General features: G+C 44.1%; 1 long non-coding RNA gene across 1 annotated transcript; it reads right to left on the bottom strand.

Moving 5' to 3' along the window:
• Positions 1-12608: 12608 nt before the first annotated feature.
• On the bottom strand, positions 12609-18409 carry LOC127051375 (uncharacterized). The gene is made up of 2 exons (XR_007774486.1): positions 18199-18409; positions 12609-12784 (listed from the first exon to the last, which is right to left on the bottom strand). It is a non-coding gene; the product is annotated as an uncharacterized LOC127051375 (long non-coding RNA).
• Between the last annotated feature and the right edge of the window lie 75 nt (positions 18410-18484).

The raw sequence follows: 18484 nt of genomic DNA, 5'->3' as shown, positions 1-18484 counted from the left end.
TTTGTTCTTGGACTAATAGATTGCAAGAGTGCAACATTAATTCACAAAGTCACAAGGAACACCTGCTACTTTCAGTGCTGTTGCCCAGCAGAGCCAGTTCTGATTTCCTGGGGTTAGGCTGGTTTCTGAGCAAGAATAGACATTTATTTTTAATCTTTCAACTGAATACAACTTTATTTCTTATTCTTAATCTAGTTTGTAACCTGTAGAAGAAATCACTGGGTTGTCATGTAATCCCAACCCGACAAAACCTGCCTACAGTATCTGGGAGAGGGGAGAACAAATTCTGCTGACATGCTTAAAAAATTCTTAAACTACCTTCCTCTTGCCTACCAGTGGTGGTAATGTGTCTTCAAAGGGTGCGGCTGAACACAGTTTAGTTACAAGACCACACTGTACTCAGCACAGTTCATCTTGAGCAGCTGAGGGGAACAGAGAGGTTATATGACTTACCCCAGGTTGCACAGCAAGTCAGTGTCAGAGCTGGATTAGAACCAAGGTCTCCTAATTCCAGGCCAGCACTTTAAACAATTAGACCATACTTCTCCCTACTTAAAACATTGGAAGACCCTATATAATACACCAGTAAATTTTTCAGACTTGAAGCTGGATCATCATCATCTTCCCTGGCAAGCTCATCTACATGACTTGCAATTCACTGCATATAACTACTATGCTTTGTGAGAAAAGGAAATCTTCTTTTAAAGGATATGCCGTGCAGTTCCTACTAACTTGATTTTTGCTTCATGTTAAAGAACTGCTAGAAAAAGAAAGCAGACATGCTCTGGGGCCTCTTGACTCCTGGATGTAGGGAAAAAAGGAGCTCTTATTCCACTGCGAATTTTGCGGAAAGAGATTTTAACTTTTCATGGCTATTCAGTCTTATGTACATTGTATGATTGAGTTGGCTATATGTCCCAAAGCAGACTAGTTTACTGAACCTAAAATGGAGCCCGAAAGCTCTTTGGATTTAGAATGACCCCTTTGGGGGAAATTGCTAATAGTACTTTGCAATGTCCACTCTTACTCTGGTCTCAATGTACTTCACAAATGTCTTACAGTAGTGCCTACAGAGCGTGATTCCATTGTGCCGCTAGACACTCTACACTGCTTCACAACCCTGTGAAGCAGGAAAGTAGTAATATCCCTGTTTTAGGTAGAGAGAGGTTAGGTGATTTTTTCCCCAAGATCACCCAGCAAACCAGTAGCAGTGTTGGACTAGTAGCTGTTATACATGAGTCCTGACTCGGTTGTGTGCACTAATCACCATACAACACTGCATCCTCTGGGTTAAGATGTTAACAACATTCTCATGGATGCTCTGGTTCTGTGTAGTTAAAAACAGCCTCATATTGGCAACAATGATAGGTGTCAAGTATCAGAGGGGTAGCCGTGTTAGTCTGGATCTGTAAAAAGCAACAGAGAGTCTTGTGGCACCTTATAGACTCACAGATGTGGTTTGAATTTAAAATCTTAGCTGCATCTACTGTATCTTGGGCTCCCCTTTCAGCTTCGGTGGATGGCCTTGGGTAGTCTGCCCAGAGCTTACATGTCTGGTTTCCTGTTCTTCGAAATGGCATCTGGCAATATGTCCCTGTTTCAGATTGTGTGCTAGGGGCAAAGCAGTTTGGCCCTGATCCATAAAGATACTTTGGTGCCAAAGTCCCAGTTTTAGGCACCACTGTGATACATAGACCTCCTGTAGGTGCCTAAACTCACTTGGTGCCTAAGTTCTCAGGGTCAAAGTTCCCTCTGTAGCTAAATTTCTGCCTCTAGGCATGTCTGGATGCTTTTCTCACACCTAAGCCCTAGAGTGATCCATTATCTAGGAAAGAAGCATTTGTCTGCCTAACTCAAATGGGGTGGCCCAATTTCCTATGTGTGCACAGGCTGCCTACCAGATCAGGTCCCATTCACAGTCTGAGTGCTACCTACCTTACAACTTTTAGCCCACTTATTAGAGTACTTGCCAGGAATATGGGAGACCCAGGCTTATTCCCCTGCCCCCTCTACCTGAGAGGAGACAGGATTTGAACAGGGGTCTCCTGCCTCTTAAGCCAGTACTCCAAACACAGACCTATGACACATCCTTATGTGGGGCTTATCAATCTCCTACTGAAGATGTTCCATTGTGTATAAATACTTAGTCACTGGAGCACAGGCACTGGATCCTGGGTCTCCCATTTCCCAGGTTCATGCTCTAATCACTGAGCTATAGAGTCGTTTTCTCTCTCTCTCTCTCTCTCTCTGACCCAATGATTCTCTAAGGGCTTGTCTATATGACTTGCTGGATTGGTGGGCAGCGATCAAGCCAGCAGGGATCAATTTATCATGTCTAGTCTAGACACGATAAATTGACCACCGAGCGCTCTCCCGTCAACTCCGGTACTCCACCAGAGTGAAAAGCGGAAGCAGAGTCGACGGGGGGAGCATTAGCTGTCAACTCACCGCAGTGAAGACACCACAGTGAGTAGATCTAAGTACATCGACTTCAGCTACATTATTCACGTAGCTGAAGTTGCATAACTTAGATCAATCTGCCCCCCCAGTGTAGATCCAATAAAAGATACCACCTTCCCTACCTTGTGTCTCATCCTGGGGCCAACCCAGCTACAACAACTCTGCAAACGTGTAGATCGTAAGTGTTTTCTAGCTGCCAGAACTTAAAAGGAAGATTTCCAACAGCTTCTCAAATAGATCTATTTTATAATTGGCACACTACTTCAATGGTGCTAGGAAGTGTCCTTGGAAGTGAATGACTTTTCCAGGTATCGTGCAATGATAGGAACTCTGTTAGTTACAGGTTTTTGCGTCTTGCTTAAATAGTTCCAATTTCATAAGCTTTGCTTTCAAACATAGTGTCCACTGTCATTTCTCATCTTCAAAATTTCAGTTTGCGGAAATGTTCAGTGAAGTCGGCAACATTCAAGTCATTAATCCAAAGGTGGCGCATGTGCCTATTGCTGGCCATCACTAGTGGAGCAGATTTACATCAGAAATGCTGAGTCATAGTACTGAGGTTACTTAAAATGCCATTGTGATTCCTCCTCAACTGTGGGGTTTTTTTTTGTTTTTGTTTGGTTACTTGCTTTTTCTTTATTTCAGTCAAAGGCTTTGGTTCATGTGGGCTATGGCATGCTGGGAAATGGAGAGAAGGTTGCATTTAATATTAAGGGCTTTTCCACACTGGCAAGTTTTGTCAATGAAACTAGTATCGACAAGGAAAAATCAACAAAAGCAAAGTGGCCAAAGCATGGCTACATTTGCTCCCTCTGTCAACAGATCGTGTCCACATTCGGGGCACCTTTGTTGACAGCGAGAGCAATGCACTGTGGGTATGTATCCCACAGTGCCTGGCAACACCATCCGTCGCTAGGTGTTGTGGGAATGCGGAAACGGAGCGCAGCACATCCTGGGATGGCAGCACAGTTACTCGCCGAGTTACTTGCAAAGTTAACAGGATGAGTTGCAGGCAATCAAGTGCGATATGGACAGCAGCAACTTATCAGTGCTTTGTGCATTCACAGAGCAGCTGCATACAGTAGACTGTCGCTTTTGGGTTAGGGAAACAAGCACCGATTAGTGGGATCGCATTGTCATACAGGTGTGGGATGACGACCAGTGGGTACAGAACTTGAGGATGTGTAAAGCAACCTTCAGGAGCTATGTGCTGAGCTGTCCTCTGACCTGCAGCACAAGGACACCAGATTGAGAGCTGCCCTTTCGGTAGAGAAGCATTTTGCAATTGGTGTGTGGAAGCTAGTGAATCCAGACTGATATTGGTCAGTTGCAAATCAATTTGAAGTAGGAAAGTCCACTGTTAGGGCTGTATTACTCCAAGCATGCAGGGCAATAAGTCGCATCCTGCTGCGGAGTACCATGACTCGGAAATGTGCATGAAATAATGGATGCCTTTGCAGAGATGGGTTTCCCTAACTCTGGCGGGCGATTGATGGCACACACATTTTAATTTTAGCGCCAAACCACCTTGCCTCTGAATACCAGAGTAGGAAGGGATACTTCTCCATGATGTTGCAGGTGCTTGTGGATCACCGGGGGCATTTCATGGACATCAGTGCAGGCTGGTCTGGAAAGGTGTATGATGACGCATCTTCAGGAACAGTGGCCTGTACAGAAAGCTGGAGGTGGGGACTTTCTTTCCAGACCACAAGGTCAAGTGGGGGTTGTAGAAATGCCCATAGTAATCCTGGGAGTTCCAGCTCACCTCTTACAGCCCTGGCTCGTGAAATCTTACACAGGGCACCTGGACAGCAGCAAGGAGTGTTTTAACAACAGACTGAGCAGGTGCCGCATGGTAGTTGAATCTGCCTTTGGCTGTTCGAAAGCTTGCTGGAGGTGTCTCAATGGCAGGCTCAACCTTACCAAGGATAATATTCCCATGGTCATAGCCACGTGCTGCACTTCGCATAATCTGTGTGAATCTAAGGGTGAAATGTTTACTCAGGTATGGAGCACTGAAGCAGAGCATTTGGCTGCACTAGGCATTTTTTTTTCCAAAAAAAGTCACATTGCAGTGTGTATGCTATCAAGAGTTTTGTCGCCAAAAAGCAGTTTTTGGTGACAAAACTTGCAGTGTAGACAAGCCCTGAATCAGAGGTTCTCAAACTGAGGGTCGGGACCCCTCAGGGGCTTGTGAGGTTATTAAATGGGGGGTCGTGAGCTGTCAACCTCCATCCCAAACCCTGCTTTGCCTCCAGCCCTATAATGGTGTTAAATATATTAAAAAGTGTTTTTATAAGGGGGGGTCACACTCAGAGGCTTGCTATGTGAAAGGGGTCGCCAGTACAAAAGTTTGAGACTTCCTGCCCTAAATGAATAGAGCAGGAGACAGTAGATGCAATGAATGCTTGCACGTTAGAGGGAGCATGGAGAAAGGCTAGAAAGAAGACAACTTAGAGTGCTACCTCTAACGATCTTAGTTTAGAAAAGTGTTTATTCCTCTGTATCGTACCCATCCAATTTAATTTTACTGGCTGCTTGGATATTTCAGTCAAATTACCATACTGGAAGTCCTGAAGAAAGGAGACTATTTGTAATTGCTGGGAAAGAACCAATTTGAAGTAAAATGACTTTTTTAGAAGTCAGAATGCAGGTGTGATTGTTTCAAACAGTAGCAAAAAAAATCACTCATGTTGTAGACAGTGGAGTGGGACAGCTTTTTGTTGTAGTAGCCAAATATTAAAGCTCAATCCTGTTGAATTAATTGAACTGTCTAAGGGACTCTTGGCTTTCAAAAGAGCTACTGTGATATAAGCCTTAAAATCCATTTCATTATCTCTAAACTATTAGAAGAATTTGCCATAATAAACCTAAATTAACAGACTTATGCTGCATGGCTAGTTAGCTAGCCTGGATTTTCCCTTTCATGCACAAAGGCAGCTAGCTCTGAACTACATCTTTCAAAGACATCCATATTTATGTTTCTGATAAAATACAGTCAAGGGCCTAATGCTTTGAGCTTTTGTGCATTGATTCTTGAGTAGAAAAGTTATCCATAAGTGAGGGTAAAGATTAGTGAGGAGATACTGTAGAGATGAGTGCTTTAATAATGTCCAGATAGGCTTGAATCTCCTCCAGCTAAAACCAAAACTAAAGGAAGACCTGCTAAATGATCTAGTCCACTGGTTCTCAACCAGGGGTACGCAGAGGTCTTCCATGGGATACATCAACTTATCTAGATATTTGCCTCATTTTACAACAGGCTACGTAAAAAGCACTAGTGAAGTCAGTACGACTAAAATTTCATACCATTATTTGTATCAGAGGGGAGCCGTGTTAGTCTGTATCTGTAAAAGGTGACAGAGTCCTCTAGCACCTTTATAGGCTAACAGACTTATGGGAGCATAAGCTTTCGATGAAGTGGGTATTCGCTCACAACAGCTTATGCTCCAGTATGTCTGTTAGTCTATAAGGTGCCACAGGACTCTGTCACTTTATACAATGACTTGTTTATGCTGCTCTATATACTGTAATGTAATTACAATATTTACATTTCAATTGATTTATTTTATATTTGTATGGTAAATTAGAAAATAAGCAATTTTTCAGTAATGTGCTGTGATACTTTTATATTTTATGTCTGATTTTGTAAGCAAGTAATTTTTAAGTGAGGTGAAACTACCCAAGACAAATCTGACTCCTGAAAGGGGTACAGTAGTCTGGAAAGGTTGAGAGCCACTGATCTAGACCATGCACGGTGGGCTATTGCAAAATGGTTTCCCACAGAATAATCTCCAGTCTAATGTTATAATGGCTTCACCCACTTTGAAAACTAAAACCATGATCAAAAAGTATTTCCTTACTTATTTTTCTTAGTTTGAACCCCTTGCACCACCCTACATGATTCCATCCTTGCCATTCACACCCTCCCAATACTTGTCAACGGTTCACATATTATTGACTACCACGCTGGTCAGTTTAGCCAAACTATAATTAGATTTATCTATTAGAGAACCAGATACTACTGGGGCTGGGAGTCTAAAATATTAATGAATTTATCCTTACAATACCCCTGTGAGGCCAAAAGGTAGGAAGTTCTATAGTCTGTGAGGCAGGGAAGTACCAGTTCTCCAAAATTCCAGTCCAGTGCTTTAACCACATGACCATTGTTTTATCATTCTCCATAAACCATTTCCTCCAGCCCCTTAATTTCTTTTATTGCTTTTTTATGAATTACCTTGGCTTTGTTGTAGAGTTTTGTCTAAACCCAAGAACTACCTGAAAAAGCTGCTGAAGCACAGAGAGAAACATTGACAAAACATTTTGTCCCTTTATTGCTAAGCACATTCAAATGACACCAGTATTGTTTGTCATCCTCTCCTACTGCTTATGATTTCAAGCAGGGAATAATCTTCTGTCTGGGGCTCTGTGACATTCCCCAAAGGTACCAAGGGTTGTGAGGTACCTCACCACCATCTGCTCTTAGTGTGAGGAAATTTTGTCTCTGGCTGCTGTGGATCAGCTCCCTGAAACACTAGCCTCTGTCAGTACAAGAACTACCTTCCAGGCCTCCACAGCCTCTCTCTCCATACAAGTTAACAATAGATACACACCAACAGCAGAATCCCCCATGTTCAGTTTAGTGTCTAGCCTCTTATCCACTGAACACTCAGAGATCAGGCCTGTGTTCCCAAACAAACACTGCAGCTTACTTACCTGAGAACATAGCTTCACTGAACATGTAGCACTTAGATACAGTGAAAACAAGAATGTTTATTATCAAAGAACAGAGATTCAATTGATGAGTAAGAATATTGGGAACAAATAGTTACATACAAAAGACAATTATAACATGCTTTCTAGAGCACAGAGAACCTTCGGTCTGCACTTAAAGAACAGGTTTCAAGCACTTGCAGACCTTGATGAAGAGGAGGGAAATGCAGATGAGATCAACAAGAAGTGGGACAAAGTAACAGCAATTTATAAACAGACCAGTGAAGCCTGTCTAGGCTACAGGCAGAAGAGAAGGAAGGAGTGGATTACACCCAGCACGTGGAATGTCATAGAAACCAGATGAGCCCTGAAGAAAAAAGTTTGAGAGAGACAATCCCAGAAGCTAAAGGACAAATATCACGAGCAGTACAGCAAGGCACGCAGGAGGTCAAATGCCTTATGAGAGCGGACAAACGGTATTATATTGAGAATCTGGCAACACAAGCAGAGGATGCAGCTGCTCGTGGTGAACGGACAGTACAAAATGAGGGGCTTATCAGTGGTAAACAGCAGACACCAACACACACTCATCAGGAACAAACAAGGCCACCTACTAACAACCAAAATAGAACAAGAAATGCACTGGACAGAGCATTTCAAAGAATTGGTGAACAGGGAGTCACCTAAAGAGGAAGCAAACATCCAGGAGGCAGAAGATGATCTTGATATCAACACAGACACCACAACTAAGGAAAAGATCATTCAAGCCTTAAAAAATGGGAAAGCTCCTGGCAAAGATAACTTGAATTCAGAATTGTTCAAGGTAAATCCTAAATTAGCAGCATTTATCCTGGCCCCCTCTATTTACATCAGTCTGGGAAAGGGAAAAAGTGCCAGATGAGTGGACCAGTGGGGTTATAATGAAGATACTAAAGAAAGGAACTCTCAGTGATTGTAATAACTGGCGTGGTATCATGCTTTTATCTGTGCCAAGCAAAGTATTGTGTAAGATCATAGTCCAACGTACATCAGAGGCAGTTGATAACATTCTCAGAAAAGAGCAAGCTGGTTTTCGGAAAGGGTGTGGATGCACAGACCAGATCTTCACTCTATGAAACAATAGAACAGTGCTTAGAATGGCAACAGCAACTCTATATAAATTTCATAAACTTTGAGAAGGTTTTTGATAGCATTCACAGGACCAGCCTATGGTACATTCTGTGGGCATTTGGAATGCCTTTCCATATAATCAATGTCATCAAAAGATTCTATTTCAACTTTACATGCAGTGTTGATCACAGTGAGCTCGGTTTTGAAGTCAAAACAGGAGTAGGTCAGGGGTGTGTCATGTCTGCAATCCTCTTCAACATTGCCATCGACTGGATAATGCAGCGTACAACAGAAGACATGCCAAGAAGCATTAAATTGAAACTCTTCTCATTCCTTGAAGACCTGGACTTTGCATATGATATCACTCTCCTATCACATACCCAACACCATATACAAGAAAAAATGACTCCACTCAATGCATTCACCCAGCAAATTGGACTGAAAATCAACCGCAATAAGACAGATATCATGACCTTTAATATTACCTCACCATCACCAGTATGGATAGAGGATTATGTTCTCACCAATGTAGAAACATTCACATGCTTGGGCAGCACCATTAGCCAGGACATCTGGAACAAATCTAATAAAGCCAGGAACACCTTCAGGAGCTAGTGCAGAATTCTGGGGAATGAGAAAGTCTGACACGTCCAAACTGTCTTCATTCCATACAACCTGCCTCAGAAAAATTCTCTATATCTTTTTGGCCCAGAACAATCTCAGACCAAGATCTATTGATACAGTACAGCTAAGAGGATCTGAGCACTATCATTGCCAGGAGGTGTTGGAGATGGATTGGTCATGTGCTTTGGATGGAAACTGATTCCATCACCAAAGTAGCAATAAGATGGACACTTGAAGGCAAGCGAAAATAAAACTGTCCAAAAACAACATGGTGAAGAGCTGTGGAAGCAGAGCTGAAGAACCTGGGGCACAGCTGGGGAACCATTGAAAGACTTGCCACAACCAGACAGGAGTGGAGGAGCTTCATCACTGCCCTAAACACCAGAGGCATAACAGGAACATCATGACGATAATGATGATGATTCTAGAGCACAAACTTAACTAACAAGGCATTCTTCTATTTACTAAAAGAACATTTACTCCAAGTTCTGTTACTCACACAAAATTTTTTTGTTATTCACACACTCAGGGGCACCCACTTTCACCCAGTTCCTAGGACTCATGGCGTAACCCTCTTAATTTAGGCACCCCCACCCTTTCCCAGTTCCTAGGCAAAAAGCACCTAACTTTACCCCTCTGGGCAAACACCCTTTCCCTGTGGACTCAGGGCTTACTCTTTTGTGGGTCTACAGAGTCTTTTACCAGTGAAAGAGCTTTACGCAGTAATATACTACATAACCTTTATTTATTAACAGTCACCAAAAACACTGCACACGCTACACATACAGTGCTCACCACTCCCAATAAGACAGATGAACTTCTCTTGATGGCCAGTTAGGATCAGGTCCATCTGCAGGGACTCCAGTTTCTGCACAGTGTCACAGAGTGTTGCAGTCTGGTAGCTCTGATCTTTGGGGCTATGTCCTGGAGTTGGTTCCCCAAAGAATTTCCTTTTGGACCCCAGTATATATAGTGAAATTTGAGTCCTTTTTAGCTATACCTTAACCAATCATTATACTAAAATTTTACTAACCAATCCTAACAATGTAACAAAATTCTTTAACCAATCCTATCCCACCACCTTAATTAATTTACACCTACATAATTAATTATGTAACAGACAGAGACCATACAGCTAAACAATAGGGAAGTGGGGACCACAATGACAAAACAAAGAAATGAGGATTTCATAACCACAACTATTGCTAAGTGATTTCTTGACAGACAGGATGCTATCAAACTACGTTTTCTTTAGCCATCTTAAGATGTTTCTTTATCTGGTGATGCTGGGTGCCATTAGGATAGGGTCTCCTTAACAAACTGATATTACATTGTTTTAATGTAATGTAGATGAAATGTGAGGTTGTGACTTCCTGCTTCTCAGCTAATGGCTGCTGCTTGGCTGCTCTTTTAATCTAGCTGCCGATGAAGGCCTTAGGCTTTAGGCCTTACAGTATGGCTGCAAACAATGGCCTCATCCCTCCACCCCCATTGTCAACCAGTTTGGTTGATACCACTTCTCATTAAGACCAAGCCTGTTGGCAACTTGTCCTCGTAGACTGAAGGAATAACTCTGAGTTCATGTGCATCCTGTAGAAACAGTCCCTCAAACCATTGATTTAGTTTTTTCCAGTCTTGTTTTTTCCTATGTGCTTCTTTCATGTTGATTTCACGTCCCACCATTAGCATTTGACTCAGTATGTCAATGAGCTGAATAACCCTCCATTGTCCTGACAGCAAAGGTGTTACTTGCCCTTTCATATTAGGTACAACAGGTAGGAAACCTGTTATGCTCTACAATCTGTCCTACCTTGTATTTTGCTTGGATGCTGGTTACCTTCTCTAAATCTGAGGAAGAGTTCTGTTGATGCTCAAAAAATTGGCCCTTCCACCAACAGAAGTTGGTCCAAGATAAAAGACATTATCTCCCACCTTGCCTACCTGTAGTTACCATGTCATTTACCACAGTATGGCCAGGTCAACTACTTATGGATCAACAAGGCTGTCAACATTTAGGCCATGTCTACACTACAAAATTAAGTCAGTCTAAGTTATGTCAACATACAGCCACAACAGTAATTAAATCACATTTGCATGCTCACACTACGCTCCTTGTGTTGGCAGTGCACAGCGCTTGCATCAGTGCAAAGAACAGTGCACCATGGGTAGCTATCCCACTGTGCAACTCGCCACCATGTAGTGCAGGGTGTTTTGGGAAGGGTTTGCAATGCTTTATGGGGACAAATGAGTCATGCAGGGGTGACTGGGAACATGGGTTCAACATCCCATCATTTAGGGCCCTCCTATTAAGTTTCATGTAACTTTTGAAAAGCCCTGCAAACCCGCATGTCCACCATCTCTGAGAACCATGGATCCTGCACAATATTGTGATGAGCGATACGAACACAACACACCTGATCCTGCGGTATTTTCAGAGCTGTGATATGGAATGATGATGATTCCTTGCAGGCTGCCTTTTTGTGTGCCATGGAAAGAAACAATTCGAGGTTGTTAGCATTCACGGAGCAGCTTCACATGGTGGAAACAAGCACTGACTGGTGGGATCGCATCGTTATGCAGGTATGGGATGATGAGCAGCGGCTGCAGAACTTTCACATGCAGAAGACCATATTCCTGGAACTGTGTGCAGAGCTCACCCCAATGCCCCCAGCACAGTGACACCAAATTAAGATCTACACTCACTGTGGAGCATGGTGATTGCTGTGTGGAAGCGTACAAAGCCAGATTGCTATCAATCAGCCAGGAATCAATTTGGAGTTGGTAAATCCATGGTAGGGGTTGCAGTGATGCAAGTGTGCAGGGCCATTACTTGTGTCCTGCTAAAAAGGACTGACTCTGGGCAGTGTTTGAGAAATAGTGGATGGTTTTGCAGCAATAGGGTTCCCTAACTGCATTGGTGACAGATGGCACGCATATCCCCTTTTTGGTACCAGACCACCTTGCCATGGAGTACATCAACAGAAAGGGCGACTTTTCTATGGCATTACACGTGCTAGTGGATTATCAGGATCATTTCACCTACATCAACATGAGCAGGTCAGGGAAGGTGCATGACAACCGCAGAGACTTTTCCAGACCTGAGGATTACCAAAAGGGATGTTGAAATGCCAGTAGTGATCTTGGGAGATCCAACTTCCCCTGGGTGGGAGACTTTGAAGGACCATTATAACAATGAGCTACAGTAATGTGTTCCTCTACTGTGCTGCACCTGGCATTTTTTTCTTTGCACCCCAGTATGCACCTTGTAATGAGAGCTCTGTGTGTGGTAATATAATACTGCAAATGCACCTATTGCTATTATCCGTGAATGATGCCAATCCCAGCCACCATATCGTGTGAACTAATAAAGATGAATTCAGTTTCCATAAATAGACTTTTATTCTGAACCCATGCAAATAGACATATTTAAAGCAGAACAAAACTTTATAAATACAGGGACAAGAACTTTTGAAGGGGAAAGAACAGTCACTTCCATTTCACAAACACTCGGCCCCAGATGCCATGTGGATTAGGGAGGTGGCCGTGTAGAGAACTGCCAAAATGCAGTTCACTATTGGCTGCAGGGGGAGATAAGCATGGACCTATTGAGCTTGAAGGTCAGTCAGAGACCACAGCATGTCTGTCTGCTCCCTGAGAAGTACTATCATCTCTTGCTGTCTGTTTTTCCTGTCCTCACTATCCCTGTCCATTCTGTCCTCAAGTGTAATCCTCCACGCCCTCTGCTTGGTATCCAAAGCACCAGAGGCTTGCAGGATCTCCTGGGACATATCTTTCCTTGTCCTCTTCAGCTTCCTTCTCACCTGGCTAAGCCACTCCACCGGTGTGGATGGAGAGACCCTCAAGACCGCATTTGCAGCTGCAAAAGAAACAATAGATAGAGATACTATTGTGAGTGCATTCACTCCCCACTTTATCCACACAAGTAACAAGCACTACTTTTTCACTTCTGCTTGAGATTCATAGAGCATACTGCAATTCCCAGCCATGGTGCGGACAGCAGGGAGGTGGAGGGGACAGCTGGGGTGGACCTCACAGGCATAAGTGTATGCGGATAGAGCCATTGAACTGAATATTGGCAGCATTTTTCAAAGACAATGGTGTCTTTAGTTGATATCTCACTCCTGCAGATAACAGAAGCTTAAAGGGAACAGCTCCTGCACACATCTGGCTGCAGACTGGATCCGTTTGCTGCTAGCCTGTGTGCTGCAGTGATGCCTGGTGTGGGAAAGTGTCCTATTGTGGCAGAAGAAATAAGGCAGCCTTTTGTCAGAGGACTGCAGACTACCTCCAGGAACGCTTCCTTGAGATCTCTACGGAGGATTCAAGTGCCATCCCAGTGCACATAAACAATCTGTTTTGCAAGGGCCCCTCTGCCTAACTGTTGGCAAGCAGATAGCAAATCTACCTCTATTGGTTATTTCACTACCTCTTACAGCATGATTAAAAGTGAGTAAATGAACAGATGTGTCCCAGCAATATCAAAGCAAATTGCATACTTACCAGAGGTTCCTACCCCTGCATCAAGCTCGCCTCCTTCTCTTCCAACACCTCATCCTCAGGATTCACTTTGGTGGCCTGTGTATCCAGCTCCCCTGAAGTATCCACAGGACCCTTGCGGTGATGGGGGTGTCGCTGCTGTGGATGACATAGAGCTCCTCAGAGAAGTGGCATGTCTGCGGCTCTGCACTAGCGTGACTGTTTGCCTTCCTTGTCTTCTGGTACCCTACAGCAGCTCCTTGATTTTCACGTGGCTCTGCTGCACGTCCCTCTTGTAGCCCTTCTCTCCCATCCCCAGGGTATCTGCTTATCAGTGTCGACATTTCTATGGCTGGATAGGAGCTATGCCTGCACAGCCTCTTATCGCCACAGACCCAGGAGATCCATCACCTCCTCTGTGTACTCTGGGCAGGAGAGCATTTGCAGCATGGAGCCTGCATGGTCAGCTGGGTAGTTGGTATGTGAATGTTCTGGGATGAGCAAACAGAAAATGAAATTTAAAATTTGTCGAGCTTTAAAAGGGAGGGTCCTGTTATTGTGTACGTGGTTGCCAGGCAGCAGAGTTCAAAACGGTGACCAGAGCAGTCATGATGGGGCACTGTGGGACATCTCCTGGAGGCCACTAAAGTAGACGTGAATAATGCAGCGTCTACACTGACATTGCATCGACTTAACTACGTCGAACTAAGCACTATGCCTCTCGTGGAGATGGAGTTATTACATTGCCGTAGTGGGCGAGTTACATCAGTGGAAGCAACATGGTAGTGTAGATGCTTACATAGGCTGATGGGGAAAAAAGCAGCTTTGCATCGACCTAACTCTGTAGTGTGTAGACCAGACCTAGCCACTGTATTGTTTAATCCTGCTAAGCACATATTATGAGCACTTTATCTACACTAAGACTCCCACCAGTGATGACCTGCTGAATGACTTTGAGTAAATCACTATGCCTTAGTTTCCCCATTTGTAAAATGGGGATAAAGAGAAAAATACTTGCTGTCCTTTGTAAAATAATACTTAACTCCTGCAGATTTAAAAGTATTATTATTATTAGATGAGTGGTATACTACGAACAGAGGGAAGATTGGTAGGAATATACAGGCACAGCAGCACTCTATTCTGAAAAGAACATAATTTCAGTAAATCGTAACTGTCCCCTTACAGTGACTTCTGACGCCTTCTTAAGCTCCCTGAGCAGGGCTCTCTTCTATACAGAACTCTTCTCAGCCTTTATTTGTCCTGAATCCTCTTTGAAATGAGTTTCTCTAGCGGTCTAATAGTTTAGGCAATCAAGGAGAAAAGTCTTCTAGTCACAGTGAGATACCTAGTCATCTCCCCAGACCCTCACCAGACTCTGCCTCTCTGGCTCTCCCTGTGTCTTCTTTCCTGCTCCATCCCCTTTCCTTTTGTAGCAGAATAGTGCCAGGGAGGAAACACAATGAATAGCTCCCCAAAGGTCCAGTTTGGAATTACACCTTCCATGTGAGCTCTACCATTGAAAAAATTCACATTATCACAGTTCTAAGCATACTCCTAGGTCACGTCTGTACTCTGCATACACCAACACTGGGAACAGGACCTCCTTCTGCCATAGGTATGTGGCAATTATGGTATTAGAACTGGAAATAGAACCCAGGAGTCCCGACCCCCGGTCCGGTATTTTAAGCACTTGACTACACTAGCGGACAAATGCATCACAAAATCCAAGATATACCTGAGATACATCATTGATATTTTTATCCTCTAGACAGATGCCTTAAATATCCTTATAGATTTCCACCACTATTTCAACAATCACCACCTGTCCATTAAACTCTCTCTGGAACACTCCCAGACCAACAATCAACTTCCTGGACATCATGATCAGCTTCACCAATAGAACCCTACAGACAACTATATAAAATAAACCCACAGATCACCACACCTGCGTTCATATATCCAGTCACCACCTCAAACACACTGAGGAAATCTATTCCCTATAGTCAGTAATCAGATACAACAGAATATGCTCCAAGAAGAAAGTCCAGGATATACATCTTAATACACTCAGAACTGCCTTCCCCAAAAAAGGACACTCCATCAGAGAAGTAGATAGCATCATGGAGCAGGCCACCCTGAAACCAGTCAGCTCCGTGTTTTTGGGGAACCAGGGTGCAGTGTCTGGCCTGTCTGACTCATGAGGGACACCCTCCACCCCCAGTCTCTGCCTGAACCAAGACCAACCAGAGAAAAGGCTTGCAGAGAGCAATGAAGGGCATTGGGAGACACACCTAGAGACCCCTCCTGACAAGGGTGACAAGATTAAGACATCTCTATTTGCATACAGAATTGAGAGCAGAAACAACTCTCCTAGCTTCATCCGCATGAAAGATGAGACAGGGATTAGCATACAGAATGAAGAACAGAGAACTGGACTGAACTCTGGGACCAGAAAAGCAGGGAAGCACTGCATCATGGGAATCTGTGCTCCAGATGCTAATGAACCTATGCCTGCCCACACCCAGCTCAGTGGTTATCAGACCAATTCTAGTAATGAATCCTTGACTGATATCCAACATACTGAAGCAATCTATTTGCACTGTGAGCTCCCCGGAAGAAAACACCACCCATAGCCAAAAGTGATCAGCTCCTATTGTCTAGCCTAAAGAAAACCTTTGAGTTATCAGTTTACCCATAAACAAATTAGTGTTCTCCATTGAACCATTGTTGTTTCTCTACAAAAACCCCTACGTATGTTCAAGTAAGGTGTGGATGCTTAGATCCAAACTGTGCATCAGTTCCACTGGGACTCCATCTTCTCCTGAGTGATTGTGCTGGGGGCTCTGCCTGTCTCCTGCCCACAGGACCCTGAGCTACCACCATCACCTGGGAACCCCAACAAGTTCAAGCTTCATGGGGTGGGTGAGATTCCTCTTCTTTCTCTCTGTTTTCCTTTCTACCTTACATGTTAACCTTTAATAATGTATGTTATGTTGGCTTAGGCTCTCCTTGTGTAGTTATCACTATTATTCAATAAATAACTTGTATGGTTAAGCTGGTTGCTTCTCTCTCTCTCGCTGAACTTTACTCTTTTGTGTTTTTAGCTTCCCTCATTTATGCTGCAGCAATGCTGCTTTTACCTAAGCTAAAGATCCCTGCAGTGCCCAAAATACTGTGGGCTTTCCTCATCAAGTAGGTTACTGCCAGTACAATTGTGATGTGAGAGTGGGGATTGGGATGTGCTGAATCTGGGACACGTAAGGGTGGCAGCTTGAAAGTGCTGCTTGACTCAGCTCATTGAGCCCAGGAACATATAAGGGGTCAGCTTGAAAGTGCTGATTGACCCAGTCTACTCAGACTTGCTCTGTTAATGGGTGTGTGTTTGTGTGTGTGTGCGCATCTGGTTCTGGGGCTGGAGGAACCCAGCCCTAGGGAACCTAGGTTCTGTGGGATAGCTCCAATGGGATGGGACTTGCAGAAGGGAGAAGCAGAGCTCCATATGAAAACACACGACACAAACAGTACATTGATAGCATTACAGAAACACCCCACTCCCACCCAAGTAACCTGAATAAGCGAGCATACCCCAAAGTAATGGGCAAATCTGGTAACAACCCAAATACCTCAAGAGTACCTTCTTCAATACAGAAATAAGCCCCTCTCCAACCGCATATCCCTAGTTGTCATCTACCATCCCACTCTGGAACCCATATGGAGTATCATCAAGGAACCCATATGGAGTATCATCAAACAACTACAACCCATACTCAATAGGGACCCCATCCTGAAATCTTCCTGACCACCCTCTTCTATCCTTCAAAAAACCCCCCAACTTTGCCAAGCTCATCATCAGAAGCAAGCTGCCTACAAACCAGGACACATAAATTCAAAGCAGCACCAGACCCTGCCAGAACAACAGATGCAAACAGACATATCTCCACTGCTTCAATGAGCAACCCGCCCCCCTCATAACATACCTTTCAAAGTCCTACATATGCCTTTCACAATAGTTAGTGTACCTCACCCAGTGCATTAAATGCCCCAATAACAACTACATGGGTGAAACTAGACAATCACTATGCTCTCAAATGAACTAACACAGGAAAATGATAAAAGACAAAAACACCACCTCACCGTGGGTGAACACTTTTCAGAGTAACCATCATACAGCTGACCTATCAGTCCTCATCCTCAAAGGAAGTCTGGGAGCTTAAATTCATAACTTCGTTAAAAATCACTGCAGATGCTAAAAATCATGGACTGAATAGAGAAAGAATGATTTATAGTTTGTTACAACAAACTATAACCCACTAACAACTCCTCCAGCTGCCCCTTCCTCCCCCCATGACTGGATGGGTGGTAACAGACTACAGGCCACTTCACTTTGAGTGGTCTCTTGAAATACATGTTAATCATTTATGGTAAACAATCTCTCCACCTTGCATTCAGCTGTGACACCGGTCTACCCTATAATCAGTACAACTATGTCCCTTAGGTGTGAAAAATCCACACCCCTGAGTGATGCAGTTGTACTAACTTGGTGTAGACAACGCTATACCCACGGGAGAGCTTCTCCTATGGACATAGTTACTGCCGCTCATGGAGGTGGGTTAACTACACCCACGGGAGGAGGTCTCCTGTCACCATAGCAGCATCCTCACTGAAGCACCACGGCTGCAACACTGTAAGTACAGACCTGCTCCCAAGTACCTTTCCCAAACCTGAAGAGCTTGAAGCTCAAAAGCTGCTCTCACCCACACAAGTTGGGCCTATAAAAGATATTACCTTACCCACCTCCTCTCCCCACCCCCTTCTGTCAGGAACGCTTTGCTCCGGGCGCTGCCCACTCCCAGGACACCCAAGGCAGAGGAAGCAGCTTGCACCGTGTCTCAGCGGGTACGTCTGGGCCACCCGATTCAAGCCTGCTTAAACCGGGCTAGGAACAAACACGGTTCACTAGCTCCGCCCTGTTTATGCGTCACGTTCACGTCAGCCGCCACACAAGGAACGCGACTGGCAGAAGCAGCTCCCAGGATACAGCGCGCATCTCCTCTTGCCATCGGTCCTACAACTCCCAGCG

Source organism: Gopherus flavomarginatus, chromosome 5, assembly GCF_025201925.1.
Source record: "Gopherus flavomarginatus isolate rGopFla2 chromosome 5, rGopFla2.mat.asm, whole genome shotgun sequence".
NCBI classification, from domain to species: domain Eukaryota; kingdom Metazoa; phylum Chordata; order Testudines; family Testudinidae; genus Gopherus; species Gopherus flavomarginatus.
Note: the sequence above shows the minus strand (reverse complement) of the source record. Positions and strands in the feature narration are given on the sequence as shown.